Source organism: Rhagoletis pomonella, unplaced genomic scaffold, assembly GCF_013731165.1.
Source record: "Rhagoletis pomonella isolate Grant_MI unplaced genomic scaffold, Rhpom_1.0 Rhpom_scaffold_00002, whole genome shotgun sequence".
NCBI lineage: Eukaryota > Metazoa > Arthropoda > Insecta > Diptera > Tephritidae > Rhagoletis > Rhagoletis pomonella.
The window spans coordinates 108,867,505-108,877,492 of NW_023458556.1; the positions used below are offsets into that span (position 1 = coordinate 108,867,505).

At 36.5% G+C, this 9,988-nt stretch overlaps 1 protein-coding gene across 1 annotated transcript in view; it reads left to right on the top strand.

Moving 5' to 3' along the window:
* Positions 1-9,988, top strand: part of LOC118756896 (sodium-dependent nutrient amino acid transporter 1-like) — a 111,212-nt gene that overhangs the window by 649 nt on the left and 100,575 nt on the right. The gene's annotated exons all lie outside the window — the stretch shown is intronic.

Here is a 9,988-nt window from a genome sequence, read left to right on the forward strand (position 1 = left end):
TAAGGCCTACGATACTGTCAATATTCAAACTTTAACAATCATCTTAAGTGAAGCAAACATAACTGAAGCAGTAGTCAGGTGGATCAATGAATTCCTCTCTAGAAGAACATTACACCTTGGAAAGAAAAGCATACAAATCAACAGAGGATTACTCCAAGGAAGAGGACTGAGTGCACTTCTATTTAACTTATACACAACGAAATTACAGCAATTATCCGACAATAAAACCATTCTATTCCAATTCGCCGATGACTTCTTTTTAATAACGGCTAACCGTGACTTCAACGGTGCTAAAACTCAATTAAAACAGAAACTGGAGAAATTCAATGAAATTTGTGGCCAACTTGACCTAACAATCAACTTTGAGAAAACCAACATTATTCACTTTAACAATAGAAGGAAAGCCCTAGACATTCAGATACACAACACGCAATTAGTACAAGTTAATTCTATTAAATACTTAGGATGGTTCATACACAAAACTAACTCTGCCAATCTTCACATAAACGAAATAATAGACAAAACCAACAAAAGAAGTAGCTTTTTAAAAACACTTAGCGGATGTACCTTTAGAGTAAGACCCTCAAGGGCTCTGCAGCTATATAAAGCCTTCGCCAGATCAAAACTTGAATACGCGGCATCATCGTTTGCGAACATATCCAAAATAGCTGTGGATCAACTTAAAAGCTGTAATAATCAATTCATGAGGAAAAGTCTGGGATTAATAAAATCTACCCCTATTCACGTAATATACCACATGGCAGCCGAACTACCGCTCCAGTACAGACTGCAACTTGCTACAGCAAAAGAATTATTAAAAGTTGATCTACCTGCTAAAGAACTGCTAATGCAAAACCAAATAAATTTTTCAACCAGCTGTACGAAAGTATTTCATGAATTTGAGGACATTATCATAAATACTACAACTATACTAAAAGAAAATATATCAACAAAAAAGAAATAACTATACACACCGAATTCTTTCAAAAATCGATTAAAAACAAATCTGAAGCGAATGAAAACACGATAAGTCAACTATTTAAAGAAAAAATAAACCAACTCGGAGACAAACACATATAAATCTTTCACACGGACGGATCTGTTAAAGACCACCTCACTAAAGCAGCATTTCATTACGAAAAAACGAACACCACACTAGCCTTCTACACCAACAAAGAAATGTCGTCAATGAGAGCTGAACTCTGGGCCTTTGAAAAAGCAATTAACTTTGCAACCTGTCATGGTCTCCGAAAAATTGCTATCTTATCGGACAGCAAGTCTGGAGCGAGAGCATTACAGAACAAAAATAGCACGAATAGCCTTGTAATTCAAATTTTAGCACTTATAAACAACAGCAACCTCACGGAAGTAGAAATATATTATATACCTGGCCATAAAAACATTTATCAAAATACAATTGTTGACTTAGCCGCCAAAAGCGCTGAACACACTGGTAATTACGAAGACATTTGCTGGACCCTGGCAGATGCGATTAAAGAAGTCGAAAGGAGATAAACTCAAAAATGGCCAGAAGAATATGCAACTATAACTCTAGAAAAAGGAAAAGACTATTATGCGATGTTCCAAAAATTATGAAAAAACCTTGGTTTCATAAGCCGAAAATTAAATTTAACGCAGCTCAAATAAAAAGGTTTTGCAGGATATTATCAAATCACACTTTTGACAAATGTACAATGTTGAGACTAAAAGTAATAGAAAGCTATAGATGCGAAACTTGCAGTTGTGAATATGATACTACTCACATATTACACATCTGCCCTAGGTGGGATGCAATTAGAAGTAAATTTCCTGCACTCTGCAAATACAACAATATGATACAACTATTTCAAGCGGAAGGACTGAAAGCTCTGCAAATGATAGACGAAATCATCAATAAAACGAAAGTTACTCTTTAGTGATAATCGACTTATATCAACAATTACATAAACAAACTAGAAATCCAGCAAACATCCACAACACAAATCATAAGATATCTTTATTCAACAGAATTAATTTAAGTATTTTGCTATAATGTATTGTGGAACGATTTTCCGTCATCCCTTGTCAAATTTGGTTTGGAGACAAACCGGTTTCGGCGTTGTGCCCAATTTGACAAGGGATGACGGAAAATCGTTCCACAATAAATCATACTCCTACCCTGTCGGAAACACAAACAACCAAAAAGAAGTTATTTTGCTATACTTCATTAACATACCGAATATAGAACGATACAACAAAAGAACGAGTGATAAACGAGTGTAACATAAGGAAGGAAATAGAAAATACGATATACGATAACAGAAATACATAATTGGTGATGGCGCTGTACTCGTTGAGTGGGCCAAATAAATCTCCCTGCCTGGCAGAACGGGAGTAACTTAAAACGCAAAAAAAAAAAAATAATGCTATCTGAGTAGTAAATTTGAGGCCAATTTCAAGAACGATGGTGTATTGCGGTTAACATTTAAGGGGACCAAATTCTCAGTGAAAAAAGTGCTGCCTCTATCTAAGTATATTGCATTTATACATATGCGACCAAAGGGGTCAAGGTTAATAACTTGAAGTGTTGCCCGTAATGTTTTGTTGAGGCTTTTAGATTTTTGATAAATTAAGATACAACCCCAGGGTAACATTTAAAGGAAGCGAAGTATAGAACGTAAGAAATTGATGCAACTTAGTAACATTCGTTAACCAGTAGGATACATAAATATGGAGTTCTCGATAGCAGTTGAAATGCTATGTTTCCATTTAGCTTGCATCGTATCCATTTAGCTCCGAACAGGTCACCGTACATGTATTTCCCCATTTTTATACCCGAGCGCACTTGTGCACAAGGGTATATTAATTTTGTTCACATAACGGTTGTTTGTAACAGCCAAGACGAATCGAGATAGATATAGACAAATGTATACATAAATGATCAGGATGAAAAAAGAAATCGATTAAGCCATGTCTGTCTGTCCGTCCGTCTGTCCGTCTGTCCGTCTGTCCGTGTACACGATAACTCGAGCAAAAATTGAGATATCTCAACGAAATTTGGTATGTAGGTTTCTCCTAATCCAAGGTAGGTTGGTATTGAAAATGGGCGAAATCGGACTTTAACCACGCCCACTTCCCATATAACGGTAATTTCCAGAAATACGAAAACTGCGATATTTTAGTAACTAATGAAGATAATTCACTCAAAATTGATATTTATAATAAGTTTTAAACGAAAAATAAGAATATTATAAATTTTTGGAAAATGGGCGTAGCCACGCCCACTTATGGTTACATGTGTATATCTTGGTAACCGCTGCACCAATTTCTTCCAAACTTGGCACAGTTGTTGGCCTTCGCACAACATTCCAAATGGCTGAAAATCTTTAAAATCGGACAATAACCACGCCCACATCCCATATAACGGTAATTTAGAGAAATACAAAATCTTCGATAAATCAGTTAATATTGAAGCTAATTTATTCAAAATTGATGCTTGCAACAATTCTTTACCAAGAAATACGTTTATGGTAAAACTTTGGAAAATGGGCGTGGCACCGCCCACTTATGATCACATATTAGTATATCGGTAACCGTTCTACCAATTTGTACCAAACTCGGTGTGGTTATTGTGCTTGCCACATATAAGCAAAACGTTGAAAATTATTGAAATCGGACTAAAATAACGGCCGCTTCTCATATAACGGTAAATTTCAGAAATGCTTGAAACTTCAATATTTCGAAATTGAAGGACGCTAATTTACTCAAAATTGATACACCCCGGCTTACCATCTAGCGGAAGGTTTCGGAAAGGTGAAAAAACATATATTTAATACTTGCGCCGGGTATTTAATGTTCGGCTCCGCCCGAACTTAGACTTTCTTACTTGTTACTTGATGTCCTTCACAGTTGCCCCAAAAGTTGATTTCCTCCTCCGCTCAAACCACTACAAACTACTGCTGTTAAAAATGATAAGCTGCAGATGGTGTGTGGCTTCGCTCTATGATTGCCGGATCTGTAGGCTTCGGTATGAGCACAACTAGCAACTAGGGTGGCCAGATGCGCTGATTTAATCAGTACATGTGCTGATTTTTTTCTATTGTACTGATTTTTAAGAGCTCGAAATCAGTACGCAAAATCTACTGATTTTTTGAGTTTGTACTGATTTTGTACTGATTTTTACATTTAATAAATACTTTTGTAAATTGGTGTAATTGACATTTACTTGAGGTTTACATGTTCAAAACAATGGTTTTTGACAACTCATACGTGTGAGCAGATTGAAAGCATTAATTAAACTTGAACCATTATTAAAAAGGTGTTAGCTTGCAATTGTCTCGTTTCCTAGGATTTCGCAAAATAACAAAATGTTTAGATTCAACCCAACCCAATTTGCAATCACGATTTGCAGGTTTTACAGGATTTACAGGAAAAGCTGGTTTTGCCATAAATAAATCTTATGAAAGGTGGTGGTGAGTTAATCATATATTAAATACACTGAGAAGATGACAATAAGAGATAATCTTTTGATTATAATTAAACATCCACTGAGGAATCGGCTGTCAGTATTTCAAACTTAAGACGACTACTGCTAGGGGCAAAGTAAGTTCTAAAAATTTGGAAAAGGTGCAAACTACCGACTCTTGGATATGATATATGTAGCTTTACTTTGATTTTTGATGTTCGACCACCTGTAATTTTACTTGCACATACTTACACATTTAACACTATTAAATTTCATTCGTACTCGAAAATTCCTTTAGCGATAATTCGGTAATACACCTTTTAGTCAACATTTTAATGTGAATGTTGTATTTAATAAGCACACCAACTAAATATCTTTTAAATTTGTAGCTTAAAATATGCAAACAGATTCTGACTCGAGATCTTCTTCTACTGAAACTGAATGGGCTACAATTTTTTTTTAAATTTTCTCAATTTTTATAAATTTTCTAGAAAGTTTGAGACTTAAACTCACATGTCTTTTGTTATAGAATTAACTATATTTTTATAAAAAATTTAAATTAGTAGGGAAAGAAAAAATGTTCAAAACCTGTCAATACATTTTACTACTATTTTCTTGAGCACAGGTGTACATACATACGGAATACCTTTGATTTGTTTTAAAGTAATGAATTTTTATTTTATTAGTTTTTTTTTGTTAAATTAATGCGCTGTTATTTGGTTGTTATATTGTTAATAATAAAAAATACGCTTAAAAATGAGCTGATTTTTATGGCTTTGTACTGATTTTTGATCCCAACTGTACTGATTATGTCACTATAATATCTGGCCGGCCTACTAGCAACAGACATTGTGGTAGCAAAGAGAGATGCATGTTTTACGCTATGTCGGTAATCAAGTTTTTTTTTTTTTGAAATCGGCTTGCAAATGGTGCTTAAGATGATCGATAAAACATAAGTAATAGTGTTAATATCTTCTTCTCCCACGTCTACTTAATTCGTGAAACGAACTACACAGAGCAAATTTATCCAACATATTTAACTGACATTTTTATGATTGTAGGGTGTCGTTGTTATTTCATGCAAAAGAAATGTTTGTAGCATGATGTCGAATGGTCATTAGCCTGGGTTCGAAAATAAGTTTGCAATGCTAAATGGTGACATAAAAATTATAACTTATTTCGCTAGTGGAATACTAATTTGCTCTACATGTGAAAACTAGAGTTCTTTGCTCGTATGTGTGTAGATGCAGTGGACTGTATATTTGTTTGCCGGTTTAGTAGTGGAATCCTTTAGGTTCTAAAGAAGTGAAATTTGCTAGTTTCGTAGTAGGATCTTGCAACCTGTTTGTTTTGAATTGTGGTATTGTTGCCCTGTACCACGGCACTGCGTATGAGGCTTAATTGTTGAGATTGTTTTACCTCGCCACCTTCGGGCTGAGGACTTTTTACAACGAGTAGCTTCGGTCCCTCCCCCGCCCAAAGAATTGGATACTAGGGTTCGCCGTGATTTTAGCGTTTGTATGGTAAAATATTTTCCTTGTTTGTGATTTTTGGTTCTTGAGTAGCTTTTCAAGGACAGTTGTCGGTTATTTACGCATTGGTTAAATACGCATTTTTTGGTTGGAGACTTTGGCTCCGTCTGGCCAGTTAATATCCAGCCGAAGACGGTTTCTTGAGCAAGCAGGGTCCGTGACACGTTTATTTTGATGCCATAATCTGGGCATAAATGTCACCGCCTAGGATAAGGTCAACTTGTTCATTTTCGAAGAATTTGCTGTCCGCTAATAGTAGGCCAGGAAATGCTTGTTTAGTCTTAGCGTTTACTTCGCAAGTCGGTAAATTACCGATGAGTTGCGGTAGAACCAGGACTTGCGTATTTATATTGATTGAAGGGTCAATAGTTGACCGCAACTGTATGAAACAAGTCTCGTTAACTTGAGCTGAGACCGTGTTATTGATGCCCGATACCTGGGCTTTTATCCTTTTTGTGGGCATATTAATCCTACGCTTAAGTTTTTCAGTCATGAAAGAGGGTTCTGAGCCGGGATCTATTAGTGCGCGGGCCGATAAATTAGTATTCTGGAAAAAGATATTAACACGCGCTGTTCCTAATAAAACCTCTTTTTCGTATTAGCGAAGAAAGCTTGCACGTTATTTGCTGTGGTGCAGAGTCGCGTTTTGCTTGGGCTTGACGCGACGTCATCTGTATGAATGGGATTGTTTGCTGGAACAGTTGCTTTTGGCGGAACCGCCTGGATATGTAGGAGCGTTCTGTGCCTCAAGTTACAGGTCCTACAACTACCTTGACACCGTATGTTTGGAGGAAAGGCAGTTCAGGCAATTGAGATTATTCTTTAGGAAGGATATTCCGTCGGCTGTTGCTAGGTTGAGAAATTCTTGGCAACTTGATAGTTTGTGATCGTTGCTCTTACAGAAATTGCAAATTGTCTTGGGTACGCTAACATGGAATGATTTTAATCTTTTTTGATGAGTTTCGTTGGTATGCCTACTATGGTGCGGCCCTGCAGTGGTTTGTAGAGTTTGAAACCGTTGTGAAAGAAATTTATCCATGTCCTCCCACTTGGATATTTCAGTTTTGCTTTCAATACTTTGCTCCCACAACGCTAATGTAGTTTCTGGTAACTTCGTTGAGTAGAGATATGTAATGATTGCATCCCAGTTTGATGTGTCAATCTGTTGACACAGTAAAGTCGACATGCATGACAGTTATTAATATCTCGCTGCAATTGTTTGATGGAGCTACCGCACTCTCTATATACCGCCTGTAGGTTGAATAGAATCTTTAATTGGGCATTAACGAGGATATGTTTATTTTCGTATCTATCACTAAAATTTTTCCAGGAAGTTTGAAAGCCATCGTTAGTCAATGGGCATTTACTTACTATCTCTCTGGCCTCCCCCTCTGTTTTTTGGTTTAGGTGGAAGAATTTTTCCACAGGAGTGAGACGCTTGTTGAGTATGTATATGGCCGTAAACATATCTCGGAACGTAGGCCATGTGAGATAGTCACCTTTGAATACGTCCGTATCGCACGGAGGAAGTTGAATATTATGTTCTCGGGCGGACATATCCTCTACATCTTTGTCATTCTTTACTAACTTTGCATGGAATTCTGCCATGTTTGACATGCAGCGCAGGTATACAGCATACGAATTTTTGTACTTAGGCTTCACAGTGGCGACTCCTGTGGTGACTAACCTATCGGAATGTACTAGTTCTAGCTTTAAGTTCATCTTGCTGAATAGCAAGAGAGTATTTAGTGTGATCAGTTTGGGCCGTGTCATTGTAGTCGGCCTCAAACTCGGTCACAGCGTCTGCCAGTCGAATAAATTTATCCATACTTTATTTGCTTTAGTGAATAAAACCCCCAATACGAAACGAAAACTTAACTAGGTAGTTTTTGGAATGTTGTAAACAACATTATAACAACAGAATTTCAGCGAACATACACAATTTATTTATTTATTGTTATTTGTATGTGCGTGTGTATATTTGCACTTATATATGTATCTATTTACAGAATATGGTCGCCACCCAACTCACACCAAGGTACAATTATATGATATGTTTGAAATGAGGACACAAAATTGTATATTTTTGTTCCAAGAGTTATATCGCGCGTGTAGTGATTTTGTGGAAGCGGTATTTCAGCGATAAAAGTGCTTCGAGTCTGTGTAACACCAAAATGCAATTATAAATGAGGTTAAGATTCCTCCAAACTCAAACAAGTGTTGTTATTGTGATAGTTAACAAATTAAACTACATGCACGAAATAAAAAGTGAAAGCCAAAATAATGTTCAAATATGTAAATTGAATGGGCGCTTGCAATGTGGAAAAAGTTTTTCGAAATAAGAAATCTAATAGCATATATGTATCTATGTATGTGTGACGACGTTTAATTTGAGTCACTGATTACACTACCAAACTAAAGTGAGTGTTCTGATAAAAGTGGCCGTGCACTTGTGTACTTTATTTAATATGTTCACAAACTCTTTATTTGAACAAGAAGATATATTACGTTAATGCACTGAATCCACAAAATCACTCGCGTTTCTTTTTGTATTTGCGCGCAATATCGGTTTTGAGCACTATAATAAATCGACGTGTATGCAAATAGAAGTGCAGAAATGTTAACCACGTACCTTTACAAATCCTGGTTATTTTTGAACTGGATCTTAGCTGATGATCGATTAGCTGATCATCGAAAGTAGTTTGTTAGTAGTAGCAAGTGCTCCGATTGTTGCAGTGTTATGGAAGTGCTGTTTGAATTTAGCAAGTTTTTGGCCGAGATTAAATATAGCAAGCTGGTTTTGCCTCTTCAGAAATAATGATTTTTGCGAATGCTGCAGTGAACCTTTGCAAGTGTATGTTGAGTATGTAGGTGCTGGTCACTTTGTGATCATATACCGGGGAGATGGACCATGTCAACCTGGGATGCGTATGTGGCCGGCAACTCCAGCAGGGCATCCAAGTTTAATTAAATGGAAAGAAAATCAATAATTACTTGCTAAAATCTTTATTGAGATTGTTTGGGTATCGGTGAATATTTTACAATATTACCTTGTGGTGTGAGATGAAGGGTGGTGGCTAAAAAGGCGTCCGTGCTCAATTGTGATAAAAATGGAATGACCGCGCTAGTTTTTGACACCTTTTGCCGAACCCCCAAACAGCGAGCTGTGTTGAGGGGAAATTTGGCTAAATCGTTATAATAGTTGGCGGGAAATGTAATGCAATTATTTATATGCTCATATTCGTATGTATGTACATATCGATGTGTGTATGCACACGAACATTAGGGTGGTTCACCCTTTCAAAGTTTGGTTTAGGCTAGTGGCCTAAACACCATGTAAATGCACCATTACTTAGCTCCGTCGTGTACTTCATATTTATGCATATACAAACATATGTAAAAACTTTCGCGATGTCTTTTTGTTCTAATTGCGGCTCGCAGTGCGTGGGTTGTGATTTTGTTTCATGCGGAATTTGTTTGCAGAATTTTCATTTGAAATGCGCAAAGCTAAATTCCGCCAGCTTTAAACTCTTAAAATCTAACAAAAATCTGATGTTTAAATGTGATGCCTGCTGCTATATGAATATCTCTTTTTGCTTGGCTAAGCTTGAGAATGCTATGTGTTCGATAAAAGAAATAATGGCTGTTTTTAGTGGAGAAAAAAATCGGCCATAATTCGGAAAACCCGGAAAATCTCGTATCATCAAAAGTGACTAACAGCAACTACAACACAACAATGTTACAAAAAAAAAAAAAGAATTAGCATATCCCAAGGAACTCATGTTAAATATACAGAAGCAAGACGAGATAGCAACACAAATGAACATGGCGATATCTAATTTTCAAACCAGCAATGAGACAAATATTATAAACAAACAACAGTATGAGTTCTTAACCAGTATCCAGGAGAGATTAAAATAAATTTACAGTAGAGCGGATGTTTGGAGGATTAATTCTAGCATATATGAGGATGGTTCCGTGCGCAGAAGTGGAAAACTTTTGACTGCCATTC